Source organism: Equus asinus, chromosome 9, assembly GCF_041296235.1.
Source record: "Equus asinus isolate D_3611 breed Donkey chromosome 9, EquAss-T2T_v2, whole genome shotgun sequence".
In the NCBI taxonomy this organism is placed as follows: domain Eukaryota; kingdom Metazoa; phylum Chordata; class Mammalia; order Perissodactyla; family Equidae; genus Equus; species Equus asinus.
The window spans coordinates 72,460,654-72,481,550 of record NC_091798.1 but is presented as its reverse complement, the minus strand read 5'-3'; the positions used below and the strand labels follow the sequence as shown (position 1 = coordinate 72,481,550).

At 35.0% G+C, this 20,897-nt stretch overlaps 1 long non-coding RNA gene and 1 pseudogene across 3 annotated transcripts in view; both read right to left on the bottom strand.

Annotated features, from left to right (window-relative positions):
- The window catches only part of LOC123289813 (uncharacterized), a 329,460-nt gene that overhangs the window by 73,247 nt on the left and 235,316 nt on the right, over nt 1-20,897 (bottom strand). The gene's annotated exons all lie outside the window — the stretch shown is intronic.
- Nucleotides 11,273-15,104, bottom strand: LOC106829584 (myotilin pseudogene; annotated as a pseudogene).

The window sequence follows — 20,897 nt, the reverse complement described above, 5'->3', positions numbered from 1 at the left end:
CCGAAACAAAAGGTGGAAGAGCTCTTAAGAACTGAGGTGGAAAGGAAGGATCCTAGGCCATCTGTGTTTGCTAATTGGCCTTACCCAAAGGCAAAGCAAGCTTTTGCATATCTTCATGACAGGAGGTACTTTTACCAACACAGCAAGGAACCACCAAAATTAGGTTTCTACTATCCCACCAAGCCTGGGAGACAGGTGAACTATCTTCCTTGATGATTGCATTCCTTAGAGAGATGGATCCCAGATCCTTGAGAACAACAATCCTGGGTTGTAAAACTGGCAAGAGGATTTTAAAAAGATTACTTCTCAAAGGGACAGGAAAAGAATGAACAATTATAAGGGTTTCTTTTTAAAGATTTTATTTTTTTCCTTTTTCTCCCCAAAGTCCCCCAGTACATACTTGTATATTCTTCGTTGTGGGTCCTTCTAGCTGTGGCATGTGGGATGCCACTCCAGCGTGGCTCGACAAGCACTGCCATGTTGGCACCCAGGACTTGAACCAATGAAACACTGGGCCACCTGCAGCAGAGAGCATAAACCCAACCACTCGGCCACGGGGCCAGCCCCAACAATTATAAGTTTTATAAAGCAAAATGCTCTAGCAAAAAGGAGTTCAGTGCCCGGAGTCAGGAAGAAGTCTGTCTAACATTCAGTCAAACTGAAAGAAACTTTATGGGAATCTGGTCACACTCAACATAAGGAGAATTGGGAGGCAGAAGGAGTCTGAGAAGAAAGACAGTAGACTGAACAATGGTTAAAATAATTTTACAGAAGCATGTTCCACAAGAAGACATTGTTAGGGCCACCTCAGTGCACTTGAAGGGATCTGAGTAAGTGAAAAACACTGAAGTTTAAGTTTCTTTCATATCTCAACATATCTACCACTGTGAAAGTACATGGGACATTGAATTAGACAGAGCCGGGCTCAAATCCCAGCTCCGTCATTTATGAAATATTCTCTTAAACACATTGCTTGTTCTTCCTCTATTCTTCATTCTTTATACCTGCTCCAACAACAAGTTCTGAAAATTTGGCTTCCCAAATGGTTCTCAATTCTTCTCTTCCACATTTGCAGTCACCATGCTGGTGCAGAAAATAATGATCTTTCACATACAATGTTGACACCACTGAGTCACTGTATTTCTGCTGTCCTCATCGGATCTCCACAACTATAGCCATAGTAATCTTTCCAAAATTTAAACAAACTCTGTCACTCGCCTGGTTACAACTTCAAAGATACTGCCATTTCATGTCTAGATAAATCCACCCCCTATCCCATAGCTTTCAACAGCCTAAATGAGTTGTCTCCTTCATTTTGTGTATTCTGGAACTACACATAGTGTATTCCATGAAACATGTTCATGCCTTGAACATATTAAATTTTGTTTTGTCTGGGCATTTTCACAGGCTGAGTCCCCTATAAAAGTTGAGTATTTTCTATATTTTTAATCATTATCAATATGATGAAGAGAAAGATTTAAACTTACTTTAATTATTAATGAGGTTAAATACATTTTCATGTGTATATGGATTATCTTGAATGATTGATTATCTTTCATTCATATGAAATCTTCGTTTTCATATGAATTTTTCACCTATAGTTTTTTGCATATTATTTCTATTCTGCACAATAATTTTCAATGGCTTTTGCATCTTTATTAATTCTTTTACCTATATTTCAAATGTATTTCCTAAATTTTCACTTTGTTTTTATTCATTGTTTAAAACATTTTCCCATATTTTAAAAATTCTATAATGTTATTTCCACCAGATTTTCTTGTATAGTTTATAGTGTACTCTTTTTTAACCACCATTGCATTTAGGTGGGTGGAAGTGGTGGGAGCTTATGTTCTCTTGTAGTTGTCCTATTTTTCTCAGAGAAATGATTAAGCAAAGCCATTAGCTTAAAGTTAGGATGGGAATAAATTGTTGGTGTTTTGTTTTTGTTTTTGTTTTTTATCAGGCATGTTCTGTTCAGCAGCTTCTTTCACAAAGTAGAGAAAACATGGAATTAACTAGAGTTGAACTTTTTCCAGATATTGACACGAAATGAGAGAGAGGTAAGGAAATTGAGGGTAAATGGGAAAAAGTGATTTTAATAAGAAAGCATGGAGTTTTTAGCTGGTAAGGAGGGAAATAAATGCATCAAATTTGTAAGGGACAGTAAAAATTGGCAGTATTAATGAAAGGTGGATCCTGATGGAAGTCAAAAGATTGCTCAGTTCAGGGTATTAGAAGGACTACGCTGGAAAAAAGAGATTGTTTGAAAAATAGGATTCTAGAATTTAAGATTATTGCAGTGGCCATACTTGATCACGATAATGTGAATGACAGTGATTCTTGATTATTTGTAAACTATAACAAATTAAAGCAGATCACAAAACTCCTGTGTGAGTCCTGTGCTTTTGTATTTTTTAATTGCTCCCAGACGATTCAAATTTACAGCCAAGTAGAAAACCTATCCTAGGATATCACCACGGGAATGAATGGCTGAGGTAGGATGGGGGTGGCAAACATTCAAGGAACTGAGAGACAGGAGAATGAATCAGCTACTTTAAAATCATCATTTAAAAATATCAGGACTTTAAAAGCACGAAGATTTATAACAGGACTAGTGATGGTCATCCCAGCTCTGAAGGAGAGTAAGCAATCCCAGAAATGGACAGTTAGAAAATTTATAGTCAATGGCATGTGATCCAAAGCTGGGTGGGGTTTTTTCTTTGTTTTTGAGAAAGGGCGATGGAGAATGGCCTTGCTGCATCAATGAGGAAGGAAAAGGTCTCTTACTGCACAGTCAACCCAGAGGTTTGAGGGATGTGGGGAAACAAAAGACAATAGCAAAAACGCTTGACAAAAGGAGGCTGCAGGAAAAACAGTCTATTCTTAGGGAAGATCCAAACTCTTAGGAATTTTAGTGATCTCTAGAAGTTCTCTAGAAGTTCATGACTTCCAGAAGGCGCTTGGGAGCATTCTACGAGTTAGATATTGTGAGAAGTGGGGTCAGAAACCAGGATCCTCAGAGTCACATGAAGATGGGGGATAGAAGGGGAGTCTGGACTTCTTCTGGTAATACACATAAAGAGCATAATTGTTCCTAGTGTCAGCCACTTAACAATATAAATAAACTGTTTTGTTTTTAAATAATAGGCACTCTCCCAAAGAAGATCTGATTGTTATATTAAAGCTTTAAAAGCAAACTAAATTAAAATGTGGAATGATTGCTATAAAAAAATTACATGTAGATTTAGATAGCCGGTGCCCTAAAATTATATAGGCAAGGAATCCAACGGTCTCTGTAGTTAGCTCCAGCCCTGATAGGGACTTCTGGCTCCCCATTTTCAACAAAGCTATTGTTATCCTTTGTCTTACATGAGAATGCAGCCTTTGCTCTCAGTGTTAAACAATAACTGTGACATATAAAGCCCTCCCGTATGCTATGCACTACCCTCAGCAGGGCAATGAGGAACATTAGCTTTAGTGTCTTAAAGAGCTGGATTTAAATCCTACCTATGCTATTCCCTAGCGTGTGACCATGAGCAAAAAGCCTACGGCTCTGATCTTCAGCTTCTTTGTTTATAAAAGTGGGTTCCTATAGTACTTGCCGAATGTAGGGGTTATTAAAATGAGATAATTCATATAAAGGACAATACTTGGTATGTATCACTTATTCAACAAATATTGCTACCTTTCTACTCTATGTCTCCCCACAACACTCCTATAATACTGATGCCATATTCCTCACTTTATAGACGAGGAAACTGAGGAACACATTTAACAAATGGCAGACCATGCTGGACCGCACAGACCTGCCTCCTCACACTGAGGTTACTTCCTTTTAGGTGGCGCAGTGGCGGATGACCTTCTCTCTCAAGACTGACTCACAGACACAGAAGGGATGAGGGACACTGGCCTGGAACTTCTCCAAGAAGAGCCCATCTAAAGGGAATCTAGAGTTAGCACAGGGAAAGAAGCCTCTGTCTCAACACCGTAGCAGCATTTAGCAACAACCTAAAACCCCTTCGACCCTGGTTCCTCAGAAAAACCAGGGGCACAGGGTACACATTTGAATTGATTCCTAGGAGAAACAAAAAATATGTGTATTATATAGTTTCTGAAGGGAGATCTATCAGCTATAGTCTAACAATTATCCTGATATGATCTCCATTCATCTTTAACTGACAGTCATGATACACACCTAATCAACACAGTTTTAATTGGGTGGAGCTCATATAATCGTAAACATATGCATCTAATTTAAATCATAATATGGTAGAATAACATAATAATATTGAAAGTTTCTCAAGATTAATTCAGATAGAACATGTTATAACTCTAAGAAGGAGAATGCAAATGATTGACAAGTTTCTATTCCACAAAATGCAGAGGATATTTCTTAAATTTGATATAGATGAATAAAAGTATGATTATGAGCTAAATGAAGAACTCATTCTAATAAAAAGCAAACAAAAAATATTGCACAAAGGATGATAGTTCATCCATCTTGCCCATGGTGTGTACTTCAAACCTTTATGACAGTACACATTCATTCATTTGGACACTCAAAAGTAATGTATTAAGTATTGTTTCTTCACTCTAAGCACTGGGAGTACAGAGATGTATCTATTTGTTCCAGGAGCCCACAGGCCCTAAGAGTGATGGACAAGCAAGCCAAACATTATGGTATTTCACGGTAAGTAGCTTGCTTATATTATGCACGGGGTGTTGTCAGACCACAGAAGTTGATCATCAAACTCAGTCTAAGAGAGGAATGATTCTAAGAGTTTATACTAAAACTGAGCCAGGTCTGAAAATTAAGAATAAGATCTATAGTGGAAGGAAAACATTTTAAGAGAGCAGCATAGATATTACACTTGTTCAAATTTTATATCTTCTTCTAATAGACAATTGAGGTTAGGAATACTGCCATTTTCATTTTTATGTCTCTGACTTTGTAAAATTCTTGCACACAGTTGGTGTTCAATCAAGATTATTAAATGAATTAAATGTTAGATAAATAAGTCCATCTGATTAGTCGCTCAATGTACACATAAGCAAAACTGAAGATATATACTTAATAAGACATACATTAAATGCAAGTAAATTAGCAAATAAAGTCAGAAGAGATTGAAGACAGAAAAAAAGAAAAAGCAATGAAGAAGCATAGTATGATAAATAAAATTGACTTGTTAGAAGTGATGTTGACATATGTAAAATATAGGAGTTTGGAGGAACACTGAAGACTATTTGAGTTGAAATAAAAGGACAGAGAAAGAGAAGTAAATTCACAATATAAGAATAAGCTGGAGTGACTATACACTGTATTCCTGATATTGATGGGAAACCTGTGATAGCATCATATCAAGGTTGAGCAATTTGAATGAATACAGAAAGAGATGATGAGTCTCAGATGCAAGACAGGCCATTGTCATTAACATATAAGACAATTAACCAGAAAGCTGAAGTGTATAGTGAACTACCATCCTGGAAAGCAGCAACATAAGAAATCCATCTGCCTGAAGCTTGGGATAAATGCTGTAATCGAAGGAAACAGAAAGAAAACATGATTAATTCCTCAGCTCCCATTTCATTTCTGACTCTTCCATCCAGAAGAATACTCATAAAGCTGTAAAGGGGATAAAAGTGGTATCTGGTGGAGCTTGAGTCTTAAGAATAGAAGGCCTTAAGAAAGAGACACAGGGATTTAAATCCCTAAATCCTTTGATTTGGGCAAATTATATTACCACAGGATTATTATAATGTAGAGATAAGATGCCTGAACTGTTGGCAGTGAACTAAGAGGACAATAGGGAGTGGGAAAGCTAATGGAAGACTGGAGATGAAGAAAAACAATCCTGATAAAAGCAAAGTGTACCCTCCAAAATGCAAATGTTGAGATTTCCATTATTCTCAAGGAGAATTCTGTGCTGGATAACTTAAAATAATGTTCCCTTTAGAAGAGTTGCAAGTGTGACGGGAAGCCAACCTGGTTTTATCTGGAGGTGGTCATGGAAAACTAATTTAATCAATTCTTTTATTCCTTCACCCATCTACTTATCTGCTCAGCAAAGTTTACTGAAGGCTCTCCATGTGCTGGCAAGAGTAAGGATTTAGGTAGTTCACAAAAAACAAAATTATGATTCACGTGAAGTACCACATTTGGGTTCAAGCAATCAACTGTAAGCATGTAGAGTTTTCTAGTCTTGGAGGCGGGAGGGGACATACTTAAAAAAAAAAAAAAAAAAAGAAGAGTTTTGACAAGGCATATTTGTTCCAAAAGGGCCACAGCTACATTGAAAAAATTAAAAACTCTCTTCATGTCAGAGATACTGGAGGTGACTGTTTGATATTTGGACTAAAGAATAGAAAGAAGTTTTCGGATGGAGAATGACCACTCTTCAAATAGGTAGAGGGCTATCACATGAAAAAGAGGGTGAAAGCCAGATCTAGGAACCAACCGCCAAAAAGTTTGATTCATTTAGAATTGAGAACAGAACACAATCTTTCATTAAACAATCCATGGAAAAGCTAGAGACTACTTATTGATGATTTCTTGGTGATAGTAGAATGGTCAAGTTTAAATGACCCCTCATGTTATTTTTAAACCTAGAATTAGAGTATTCTGTTAAAGTTTTATAATTCTTCATTAGTCTCATGTTTAAAAAGTTATTTGGAGATAACATTGACAATTAGTAGAAAGGAGTTTTTTAATAGAAAATTAATTCAGCTTTATATAATCTTGAAAAGATGTAACCAAGAGACCAAATAATTGTCTATGATTTTCAAAATGGTTTATTCTGAGAACAAAGACTGGTTGTTCATATTTCCTATATGACAATGGGTTCAAAGAACATAAAGGGTATTCTGCTAGAACAGAGAGACTAACAGACTCTTACTAATTTTTAAGTACTGGATAGGCTTCAGAGAGAGGTTGTGAAACTTTCACCACAGGGGATTTTTTATGAGAGAAGAGCATCTCTTTTGGATGTTTTAGAGATTCACCTCACCATCCATGTTTCAGACAGTATCTAATATGATGTCTCCATGGGTTCTGCTTCCGTTCCTATGGTCTTTGAAAATGTCCTCTTGTGTGTTAGAATATTTCAGTCTCCTACTGCTATTGGAATAGCTTCTCCATTGGTAAGTACTATTTTGCACAATTTAATTTTATGATGGTGATTAGTGCTTTATTGGTTCTTTTCTGTCAAATAAATAAAGTCACTAACTTTAATCCTTTTGACATGAGTTATACTGGATTATTTCAATAAATTAAATATCTATATATTCATTGTAAGTACTTTCTAATATATATTCTATGCTACTTTTGAGTCCTATTATTAAATATGATGAATAATGTTCTCAAGAATATGAGATAACCTCTTCTTATTATCAAATATCATAAAAACACAACTGAAAACATTTCTCTATCTTATTAACATTATCTTTACTGAATCAAACTGAAATTTAGAAATACAATTTTTGTAATTGTAAAATATATTTTGCAATTTCTCATTCTATTAAATGCACTATTTATTGCAACATTTTTTCCTGGTTTAGTTTCATAAAATAGAAACATGTTTTAATCCAAGTGGATCTAACTTAATCCAATTTAATCCAAATAAGTGTTTAGAGCAGTTCAGGGGTGATACAGCAGCTTTGTATTGCAGGCTTTTATCTTCCTACTCAAATATTTTTAACTACCAGAAGCAAAATCCCAAACCAAGTGATTTTGCCTTCCTTTGAAATAATTTCTTGAGCTCTAACTAACAATTTCTGCTCATATCCCAATGGCAGTAACTCAGCACAACCACTCCTGGTTGCAAGAAAATGTGAGACATCAGGAAACTTATTTGGACAGATTATTCCCCACACATACAATGGGTTGGTGTTAATAAGAAAGAATAAAATGAGCATCATCTATGCAAATAATTGTCAGCCATAGAATTGAAGGGACTCAAAATTTCAAGGAAAGCAAGAGTATGTGAAGTTAGTATCTTGAGAGAAAGGCTAGAAGAAAGCGTTCCCTTAGAGGAAAGCTGTCTCTTATCTAATGCTTATAGTTACTGTAGTCAATTGCTCTCTAATTCATAATATTTAGTTCAGTAAGAAACAAAAGCATACAGTCAATTCAACAAACATTAGTTAAGCTCCTATTAACGGATCGAAACTTCTTCAGGAAAATTCCTTGAAGAATGTTCATTGTTTCAGGTACAGTTCAGCTTGCAAATGAAATGAATACATGAAAAATGAAGACACAAAGAAATGGAAAGAAATTCCATGCTCATGGACTGGAAGAATTAACATAGTTAAAATATGTATATTGCCTAAAGCAATCTACAGATTCAATGAAATCCTTATCAAAATCCCAGTGATATTTTTCATGGAAACAGAACAAAGAATCCTAAAATTTATATGCAACAAAAGACCCTGACTAGCCAAAGCAATCCTGAGAAAAAAGAACAAAGCTGGAGACATCATACTCCCTGACTTCAAAGTATACTACAAACCTACAGTGATCAAAACAGCATGGTACTGGCACAGAAACAGACACACAGATCAATGGAACAGAATCGAGGGCCCAGAAATAAACCCACAAATATATGGATAGCTAATCTTCAAGAATGGAGCCAAGAACATACAATGGAGTAAGGAAAGTCTCTTCAAGAAATGACTTTGGAAAAACTGGATAGCCACATGCAAAAGAATGACAGTAGACCACTATCTTACACCATACACAAAAATTAACTCAAAATGGGTTAAAGACTTGAATGTAAGACCTGAAATGATAAAATTCCCAGAAGAAAACATAGGCAGTACTCTCTTTGACATTGGGCTTGGCAGTATCTTTTTGAATATCATGTCTCCTTAGGTAAGGGAAACAAAAGAAAAAACAAACAAACAGGGCTTCATCAAACTAAAAAGCTTCTGCACGGCAAAGGAAAGCATCAACAAAATGGAGAGACAACCTACCAACTAGGAGAAAATATTTGCAAATCATATATCTGATAAGGGGTTAATATCCAAAATACATAAAGAACTCGTACAACTCAAGAACAAAAAAACAAATAACTCAATTAAAAAATGGGCAGAGTATCTGCACAGATATTTTCCAAAGAAGATATATACATGGCCAACAGGCACATGAAAAGATGTTCAACATCACTAATTATTAGGGAAATGAAAATCAAAATCACAATGAGATATCACCTCACACCTTTCAGAATAGCTATTATTAAAAAGACAAGAATGGGGCTCACCCAGTGGTGCAGTGGTTAAGTTCACATACTCCACTTCAGCAGCCTTGGGTTCGCCAGTTCAGATCCCAGGTGCAGACCTATGCACCACTTATCCAGTCATGCTGTGGCAGGCATCCCACATATAATGTAGAGGAAGATGGGCACGGATGTTAGCTCAGGACCAATCTTCTTCAGCAAAAAAAGAGGAGGATTGGCAGTAGATGTTAGCTTAGGGCTAATCTTCCTCAAAATAAATAAATAAATACATAAATAAATAAATAAAAATAAACATACAAGAAATAACAAGTGCTGGATGGGATGGGGAGAAAAGAGAACTCTCATACATCACTGGTAGGAATGTAAACTGGTACAATCAGTTTGGAAAACAGTCTGGAGATTCCTCAAAAGATTAAAAAGAGAACTACCATATGATCCAGCTATTCAATTTCTGGGTATTTATCCAAAGAATACAAAAACACTAATTTGAAAAGATATATGCACCCCTTTGTTCACTGCAGTATTATTTACAATAACCAAGACATGGAAACAACCTAAGTGCCCATCAGATGAACAGATAAAGAAGATGTAGTATATACATACACACAGTGGAATACTACTCAGCCATTAAAAACAATAAAACCTTGCCATTTGCGACATGGATGCACCTTGAGGGTATTATGCTAAGCAAAATAAGTCATACAGAGAAAGACAAATAGTGCTTGATTTAGTTTATATGTAGAAGACAATCACACAAACACACACATAGATACAGAGAACAGACTGGTGGTTACCAGTAGGGAAATGAGGTGGGGGAGGGCAAAAGGGGTGAAGAGGAACATTTGTATGGTGACAGATGGAAACTAGACCTTTGGTGGTGAACATGAGGTAGTATATACAGAAGTCAAAATATAATGATGTACGTCTGAAATTCATATAATGCTATAAACCAATGTTACCTCCATATAAATAAATAATCAAACAAATAAATAAATAAAAGTTTTACTGAACCACATTTAAAAAAAAGGAAGAAGAACATAATGCCTTTGCCCTCAACAAGTTCACCCTGAAACAAGTGACAAAATAACATACACAAATAATTATAGCACAGTAAGATAAGTACAAATCGAAGTACTTATTCCATTGGAATAAATAGTAAAGAACAATTTATTTTCACTGGCATGGGAGGAAGGTCAAATAAATTGAAGGTAATTTGGGATCAAAGACTATAACAATTTTTTAAATGGGTCAAGGTTTTACAGAATGTGGTTGGGAGAAACCATTCATTTTTTGAACAGATGTATGTAGACATGGTTTTATAAACTTCTTAAAAGAAACTTCAAGAGGGTAATTTAAAAAATAGATTTTATGTTCAGAGGTCACTGATCCATTAAATTGCATAGTCTCCCATGTCCCATGACTTAATTTGTCATAATTATAAGTTGAAGAAATTTCTCAAAATCCATAGGAATATTATTATAGTCCTGGAAATGATAACCCCATGGAGAAGATTATAGCAGAAGGCTGGCAGATGATTCAGGGGTTGTGAACCTAGATAATAGAATAAGTCAACTTTCATACTGAAAGACATATAACACAAAGTGATATCAAATGGGCCTATGAACTCATTAGCTTATTTTTCACCTTTTAATATTTCACCACTGTATTCTCTACGTCCCAAATTGACACCCCTGAAATCAAACCCATTGAAGTGTTTCATTCAAATATTAATACATAGGAGGCATCAGGACAAAATTCTTCACAGCACCCTGTGACTGGATTCAACCTCAACGATTAGAGAAGATACTCTATCACCTGTAATAATTGGAGTTTTTTTCAGGTATTGCCATCTGTATAGTAAGATAGAAAAGAATTTAGTGAACTACAATTACCATACTGAAAATATTCTTAGACTTGCATACCCATTTTGAAAAAAAAAAGAAATAAGAGAGGGAGAAGAAAAAGAAAGGGAAGGAAAAAAAGTCAGGAAAGAAAAGAATGAGATCCTATAAGATAAAATCAAAATGGATTGTATGTTGAAAAGAACCAAAACTAATAAACTAATATAGCTGTTTAACATTTTGCTCAATGTACAAACTGACATAAAAGTCAAATATGTCCAGAGATGACATGATTTTTAATCAAAAATAATGGAGTTTTTTCAGATAATACTCCTGGAGGCCAACGACTTAAGGAAGTAATGGCTAGAGTGAACAAAACTTGAAATTACACTGGTTAAGATTTATTTGCCCACATCCTTTCAAAGACTTGAGAAAAATGAAGCTAACCACAGATAAGAATGAACTATAGATACAACAAAAACATTCAATGAAAAGAAGGAACTAAGATTTCTGAGAAAAGTAAATGTTTTTACATTAATAATAATTTGTTAATAAATTATTGATTTACTTAGACCTTTAACATGCCAACTTTTACAATTATAATGCACGTGAAAATAAAAATGATGCAAGTCCTTTCCACTGAGGAGGAGAAATCCCACTGCCATCTGCATTACACACTCCCATATTCTTAGCTATTTCTGACAGAAGCACGAGACTTAGTAGGAGCTATTCACTTTTAAGCAGTTGATTATGTCATGAAATGGAGAATTTCATCCAATAAAAACACAGATAAGTTTTCCAATTTTTATTTATAATAAATATTGTAATATAATATATGTAATTTATATTATCTAATAGCTCCAATATTAAGCTAATTTTGAAATTCAGGTTTTAGTTAGCTCAAATTATTAGTTGAAAATGAGCAATTAACATTTGTCTTTGTGGAGGTTTCTTTCAATACTAAGTTTCATCCATTTTATCTTTATTTGAAGACTTCAGTCACCTTGAATATATTTGACAGTTCTTAAAAAGGCTCTGGAAAATCTAAGGCTCATTGTCTTGCCACTGGTCTTGTTTACTTAATTTCAACTCCATCTTCTTGAACTTCAGAAACAGGATTTTCTATTTCATAACAAGAGAAAATGAGGGAAAGACTATTTAAAATAAAAAGCATCTTTTCTTTTATTACTTTTGTACTGTACCTAAAGAAACAGAACAGATTATCTTGCAGGTCATGAAGCTGTGAGTAGCTTCATAAGTTACCTATAAATATGATTTAAAACAAGGAGTTTGCATAAATCTATGGCCTATCTTAATGTCCTTTGAATTTTAGTTGTGACTATTATAAACCATATTTTGAAAAGACGACTTTAAGTAACCCAAATAATCATTTTAAAAGTATGTCTTAAGAAGGTTGCCTGACATCAGAACATTAATTTTTGAATCATGACGACTAGGAAACAATTCTAACCCTCCCAGTTATAGATACATTCTATTGAATGAGTGACTTAAGTTTTCTAAGTCTTAGTTTTTCATCTGTAAGGTGGGGATGACACTTGCTTTGCAAGATTTTTTGAAAGAGCCAAATAAAATAATAAATATAAGCACCATAATGCCTGACTCATTAAATATCATTCACCTTCTCTCCTGGCATCTAAAATATAAGTTATGTTCGTAATGCATCATTTTGAATTAGGAATTAGAAATTAAATTAAAAAACTTAAATTTTGTGATTTCACAAAGCAAGCACATATCTTTTGCAGAAAAGAAAAAGCTAGCATCTCAGTATGATTACTCCACAAGTGAGCAAATCTAAGAAACAGATGATGCTTTATTGACTGTGTGATTATACTTAGTCTCCTCCTGGGGTTCATTGTTATTTTTCTTAACTTGAAAGTTACCACAATTTATATGGCTCTCTAAAAAGTACTTTGTTTAAAAAAATGAATCCAATGGAAAATAAAGTGGTAGGAAAATTACGAATAGAGTTGAAAGAAGAAAAAACTCAGACTCAGAGGAAAGAATAAAATTAAAATTAATCATAATTCCCTTTTGGGTGTTTGTCCCTAAACAATAACTTAGATTATTAAGCTATTAGCTACTTGTTTTGGTTTAAGAGGAAATGTATGACTTTTTCTTTTGTTGTTTGTTTTAAACATTTGAAATTTTATTTTCTTTTGATATAAAACTATGGAACACTCAATCTATACCATGTTAGGAAGTATAAGAGAAAATGGGTTAAACAGTATTTAGAAAGTAGTATCAGTAAACTTTATTAGAAGCATTAGATGTGTTTAAAAAGTTGATATTAATTCATAATCTGCAAGTGTAAAATGTGTATGACTTAAATGTTAAAAATCCCACGTTAATCTACAATTGTGAACCCAGATTTTCTGCAGGCTTCCAAACCAGACCTAGCTAAAATGTGCAAGAGTCAAGGGATAAATAATATTATAAATATATATACTTTTACTTACATATGTGTATAATCAGTTATGTTATTTGTGTATGTGCATATGTGTAGATACACATATATCAGTTATGTTGCCTAAAGTCATCTGTTAATATAGCTATGAATTTATTTCAAAAATTTAACCAAATACTATTCTTAATAGTGTAAATGTGTTTTCTAATGCCGCTAAAGTTATTTGAATTTTTCACTTTCATAGAGTCCAGACTGAGCTGCCAGATGCTGAAACTCTCCTTCTGGTTTCTAAGCTTGTTTCACATCCAAACCTTTCCTGTGTAGCACTAAATATTCGCTGAAAGTTGCTTGAACATGTAACTGCTTGGGAGTTGGAAGAGCTTGGTTTGGAAGGGCTGTAACATCTAATCTTCTGTTACATCTGGTCTCTCATTAACTTAGCTTCATTAACTGCAGCTAGTATACTGCAACATCTTCCTTGTTTACATCTTTTATCAGTAAAATAACTAATCTAGAGTTATCATGCTATAAGCTTATTCAGTCAGTGTTGAATGGTACCATCTCACCATTTATTCTTCAGAACAGTTTTCATGGAGATATAGCTGATATCCAGCATTCAAGCTTCATGAAGTGTCCCTCAAAAGCTTTTTTGTTCTGTGGTTTGTAAATAAACACTAGTGCTTCATTCTTTTGGCAAGATGTCCAGCTGCACAGTAAAGGTAGCTTCTCCTGCTCTGTTCACAGCAACACATACATAAGCCCTTGCATCTGAAGCTCCAACAACTTCACAACGAGTGAATGAAAACCCTACTAAGACACTATGATTTTGTGAATATCATTTGATTGAGCTGGTCTTCCAAGCACTTTGAAGTCCATTCTGCAGACTCTTCCTTCTTCAACAGACATTTCTCTGGCACTTGAGTGAATCGTGGTGAGTAAAATTTCTCCTGGATTGCATCCTGATCATTCCCATCTCCTTTTGAGGATAACCTTCTTCTTCTTTGTGATATAGGAACTTGCTGTCATGCATGTTCTGAGTTGTGCTGTGTTAAGTCTTGTGCCTCACTGTCACTTGAGCTTGAAACATAGCAATCTGCAAGACATCTCCTCAGACGCTAGCTGTTGATTTCCATTTTGAAGAAAGCTGTTCTTACATTTCAGCTTTCTCTCCAGATCTTGAATCAAAGCTTCTTTCTTTTGATCCTTGTATTTCACGATCTGGAGTCCTTGGTATGGGTCTAGCATTTGCAGTTGGGGATGGCTTATCATTTACAGATTGGCAAACTGAGGGTTGTCAATAGTTGGAGTCCACAGTGGAAGGAATTTTACTGCTACTGTTATCAGGCTGGGATGACAATATGGAGCCGAGGAAGCTGCCTCAGCACTGGGTGGTCATAGGTGGCTGTAACCCTTTGGCTGTGGTTTGAACCAGTAAGCTGCTGGAGAGCAGTGGGGAAAGCACAGGAAGATATGATGATGTGGGAGCTCACAGCTGAAGAGGCAGAAAATCTTTGCTCTGTGCACTGGAGGAGAGAGATGATAACGAAAGACTCTTTGTTCTGGCTAGAGAAGCTGAAGGTTTCCATGGAATGTGTATTTTTCTATACATTTTTTGTCTTGAAAATTCTAATTTAAAAAAATGGAAGCAAAAATAATTTTTAAAAACAGAAAGGACAGACTCTTTCATATAAGACTCAAAGTCAAGTGCCCAACAGGGCTTATTATTAAAATATAACTTAGAATAGTAACTTGAGTGTGTAATGGTATGCATTAAATACCAAACATTCTTTGCTTTTCAAATGGGCTACAACCTTTGGGTGGTAGAAGCTTTCATTTTATTTGAGTTTGTAAATGTTGTAATGAATGTTTTACTTTATAAATGCCCAAGGTCTCGTTGAAATATGTTTATTTTAAAAACATTCCGATTATTTATTCTGTTATATGCTGATAGGTGAAAAAAGATCAGCAATATGAGGTAGAAATGAGCATTTATAAGTGTTCTGCTTATAAGTCTGTTTCAGACAAAAATGTTTTGAGGGGTGTGTGTGTGTGTGTGTGTGTGTGTGTGTGTGACTAAAAGAAAGAGTAGTATAGTGGAGAAAAAATCATGCATTTTGGAATCAGAGGACCTAATTGGATGTCCTTGGGCCTGTCAAGCTTTGTGAACTTTGATTTCTTCGTTTTTAAAATGACAGAATATGTACCTACTGTGTTATTATCCCTATGTGTGGCTCTGGCCCTCACGGCACAACAGACACTTATAGTGCACAGATTGTTCACAGTCACCTGATCTTGTCCTCATTACTCATCCTGATAATATAGTCTACCACTACAATTTGGCCTCAAGATTTTTTTTAGAAGGAAGCTAACCTTTCTTGAATATTGAATTTACTAGAAACCATTCTGGGTGCATGCATACATATTATCTTATTTATGTATATGTATAATACCATGGAGTAGTTATTTTTAATTCCCATTTTTCACAAATAAAACAAGCTTAAGAAAAATTCACTGACTTTTCTTATAACACACACTGGTACGTAGGAAAGTTAGGAGAGTTCACCTCATGTTTCAATCATCATCATACTGATTCTTTACCACTTTTATGACACATGTACACTTTTTCATTTAGCCATAACAAGAAAAATAGGTATGATTCTTACTCATATTTCACAGATGAGAAAATTAGGCACTAGAGAGCTTAGGTGTCTTACTGTCACAATAATTTAAGTGTTAAGAGATTAACCCCAGGATCATTTGACACTAGAGCTTCAGCTGGTAACAACTACTCTGTTAGTACCTCCGAGGGGGACAAGGGTCACAGTTTAAGTGTGATCAGACTTATTTAACTACCCATCATCAAGATAAAAACATGCTCCACCCCAATCTTAAAACAAATGAATTAATAGCTCTGATATTTGGAGGAATTTAGCTTTTTGACTCCTATTACATTTCTCTCTGATATTTGAAGGAATTTAGGTTTTTGACTCCTATTACATTGAAGTATAATAAAGTCATGACATTAATAATACCTATCTTCTGTTGTTACATAGATTCAAAATTAGCCAAAGATAATTTTTCTGGCAGAATCTAGAGGAATGTAACTTTAATCCTTATTTTCATTCATGCATGGAACATTAAATTAAAAAAAAAAATTAAACCAGTATATTATGTTTAAGTGTCTTACTACTTTTATTCCACATTTCATTGCCCTTTATGAACTCCTTATTTCAGAGTACAAATTTTACTGTAATTCTTGTCAAAAATGATCTTTGAAATTACATCATGAAAACAATTATGTGCATACATATAATTGATGACTGTTAATCAGGAATATATCAAGGAGTGAAAACAACAAAATAGAATGCCTTATCTGAGTCTGTGAATATATTGAAATTTTAATATGTTGGTTATTATATCTGACATTCAAACGGGTACTTTAAGTGTCAATATCTATTTTTCTATTTATCTATCTATATAACCTTCTATTTATACACACATTTATACACACATGCCTATATATATATGTGTATGTATATATGTATGTATTTACATCTGTATATATCTGTGAGTGTATGTATATATATTGTTTGTAGGACACTTCATTATCAAGAAAACTACTTCACCAACAAAATTTGTTTCCCAATGTGGTACAGTAGATTGAAAAATTAGCCACAATCCTCCAGTCTTCCTTATATTCATGCCCTTTCAATGTAGCTTTAAATTTCCTTCCATCAAGGAGTGAAGTTTCTTTTTCCATCTCTAGAATATGGACTAGCTGTGTGACTTGGTTGGCCAACAGAGTGTAGAATAAGTGACAGCATGCCAATTCTGAGCTTAGGGCTCAGGAGTCCAAAGTCAGTTCTCTTTTTCTTGGAATTCTGCCCAGGTGTCATGTAAACAAGTCCCAGGTAGCCTGCTAAGAGTCAGAGACCTTGGAGAGCAGACATTGTCCCAGCTACAGTCATTCTACATAACCACTTCCCAGCTGACCACACTGTTGAGCTCAGACATGAGTGAGCCTCACTAAGACAAGAACTGCCCAGACATGGCCAAGCCCAAGCGCCAAATCACAGAATCATGAGTTAAATAAATGGTTGTTATTTTAAACCATTAAGATTTGGAGTGGTTTGTTCTGCAGCAAAAGCTAACTGATACACATAGTCGATATCCTCCTGGCAGGGGAATAAGGTTACCTTAGTTTATCACACAGGCAATCTAAATGCATTCTCACCCCATATTAAATAGGGTTAACTGAAAATTTACTCAATTATAAGATAAATTTCTTTTTCTCTAAAATATATTAGTCAAGTCAGAAGTGTCAGTCTTGCTTCTTTAAGGTCTAACTTAAAATGAACATGCATTTAAGTCTCCAGTGAGTTCTGGATTTCTGGTCCTGCCATGTGAACACCTAGTAGCTTAGCTGATTGTCCAGTTCACTTTTATAATAATCATATAATTCTGGTTTTAAATCATTATACATTAGACAGCCACATAGTTGTCTTAAATGTCCAAGAGAAGAAAGGAATTCTTCTGCATAGAACATTTTGTGTATTTGGGGTAGTGCAACTCCAGATTCAGAAGCTTTTGTAACATTTCACATAGCTGCCTTTCTGTGCACAGACTCTGTGTATATGTGTGTGTGTGTGCAGCAAATAATGAATGGTACTATAAAGCAAATTGCCTTTCTTATGGTCTAATGTTAATTAAAACCAAATGTCCCTTCCACAATGCAGCTAATGTATTTTAATTATTCTGTCTTGTGCAGATGTGACAAAAGGGAACATGCAATTATTAAGGGGAAAAAAATACACATTGTACCAATAATTGTCCACAATATGAAATACTATTGTTTTTCCCCTGTGAGTAACTTGAATACTAGCCAAATAATCCTCTCTACACCATTTAAATAATGTAAATTATTCTTTCACAATAATATATACTTAAAATTACCTCTTTATGGAGTTTAGCTGAAACACGTTTATTTCCACTTAGCTTCCTTCCATAGTTTTAAACAATGCAAAATCTCAATAAGTTTTTAATGTTTTCTACCGGCATAAATTTTAAACACAAAAATGAGTGTTATTTTATACAAGAGCGAAGCTTAGTAGCAGTCATAATCAGCTTTGAATGCAAACCTTTTCTGTTTAAACTTGGGCAAATCTCTTTACCTCACTGAGATTAATTTTCTTCATCTATTAAATAGGGATAAAAATATCTACGAGGATGATTGACGAAAAGTGGTTGAGAAGATTAAGAGGTAACGTGTAAAGTTCAGGTCACAAACAGTCTTCCCTATAGTGCTCAATCATTAGGAAACAGAAATAGAATCCATTAAAATAAATTCAGATTTTCAGATATTTGAATTGTTTCTTGATCTCTCACTCTCTTAAATTATCTGTCCTTTAAATCGTTTACCAGAGAAGACTTTCTCTTCTTTAAGTAGTAATATTGCATGATAAACATTTGAGGACCTCACTCAAACAAATGCTGATATAACGGGAAAAAATAGAAGCTTTTCAAGAAGGAAAACAACCGTCTCCCAGAGACTTTGTGTTCTCTCCGCAAAGGAGGAAGCTGATTTTCCCCAAAGTGATGATGGAAATGATGACTGACAGGAAGAAATGAAGCAGAGATCACTTTTGAGTCCAGTTTTTGTGGCAGTTTTCCTGCAGCTCTGTTCTACAGTCCATCAGAGTCAGGTGTCATCTCTCGTAGGGGCTTTTTGATTCTGTTCTGACATTAGCTGTGGTGGCTTCAGAAGAAGTGGCTGCCCTAATGAATCACCTCTCCATAGTTGTGGGAATTATCCCTGGACCCCAAGTTAGAATCTAGCTTTTGGCCTTCAGCATTTCCATCAGTTTTGCAGTCACTTAATTTCCTATACTGAGTGCCTTTCTTTTTAAAATACCTAGAGAGTTTTCTATCTCTTGGATTAAACTCTAATTGAAATAGCTTCAAAATATTTTTGATAAGGCAATGAATTTCTCCAACACCGTGGGATTGTAGGAGAGAAATAATGGTAGAGAGATATATTAGATTCAGATTACAGGGATTCTCAAATGGCTTGATAAGGAACTGGAATTCATTCTAAAATTCCCAAGAAGCCATGAGAGGCCTTTGAGCAGAGAAGCAGCATGAGAGATATGTATTTTAAAAAGATGATTCTGGAACCTGTGCTTGGAGTAAAGGGAAGGATGCTAGACTGGAAGCAAGCGGTTTGATCTGACTGAAGCTACTGAAGCCGGCATCAATTACAGCATAGAATAAGAGATAATCTTCTGAGATAATACCCTTCATAAACAATAGGCATAAAATTGTTTTAGGTACTATTAGAAAAATAACCAAGAAGAATCCATTTTATTATTATTATTTCTCATATTACAGCCAACAGTTGTCATTTTGTTTAATACTTTAAGGGTACATTCATAACAGGCTTCCCAGCTGACAATATAGGCATGGCAATAAGTAAATGAATGGATATGAGGTGCATACATCAAATACCCTTTTTTTGACAGAAAGTTCCTGGCAAATATATGTTTTTTTTTTTTTTTTTTGAGGAAGGTTAGCATTGAGCTAACATTCACCACTAATCCTCCCCTTTTTGCCCTGAGCTAACATCCATGCCCACCTTCCTCTATTTTATATGTGGGATGACTGCCACAGTATGGCTTGATCAGCAGTGTGTAGGGCCATGCCTGGGTTCCGAACTGGTGAATCCCAAGCTGCTGAAGCAGAACTCATGAACTTAACTGCTGCTCCACTGGTCCAGCCCCCAAATGTATCAGTTCTTAAAGCTTAAATACACCAGTTGTTTTAATTAAACCTATGGAGCATTGGCAGAATGAAAAACAACTTGAATATTTCCCAGTAGTAAAACCAAGTGCCCACCCTTGAATAAGTACTCAGTACACATTAGTTCTCTTACTTCCCATCATACCTCCAATGCTGAAACCACCCTGATATTCCAAGCCAAAGCAAGGCATGCTCTGAGGCTGGAATGTGCCCTTAGGTGTAGATATTTTTTCTGTGGAATACTCAAGCAATTGTATGAACATTGAGCAAATCGACTTGAATGTCATTTGAGAAAACAAATGTCCTCGGCTGCTTCAGGAAAAAAAGAAAGATAAAATTCAATTATGGGATCAGGGGAAAAAAAGCTTTTTGAAGAAGATAGCACTTGAGATGGGCCTTGAAATAAAATGGAAGAGTGGAATGTATGAAAATTGTATGAAGAAGGGTACTCAGCCGTATTGGAAAAGGAGATAAGGATTTAAGTGAGGTTGGGACTCTATTGTGGAGGACAGGGAATGGCTTGCTAAGAAATCAGCATTTAACAGGGGGACTACAGAAAAACTTTAAAGGATTTTAAGTGGAGAATTGGTCAAATAATTTACAATA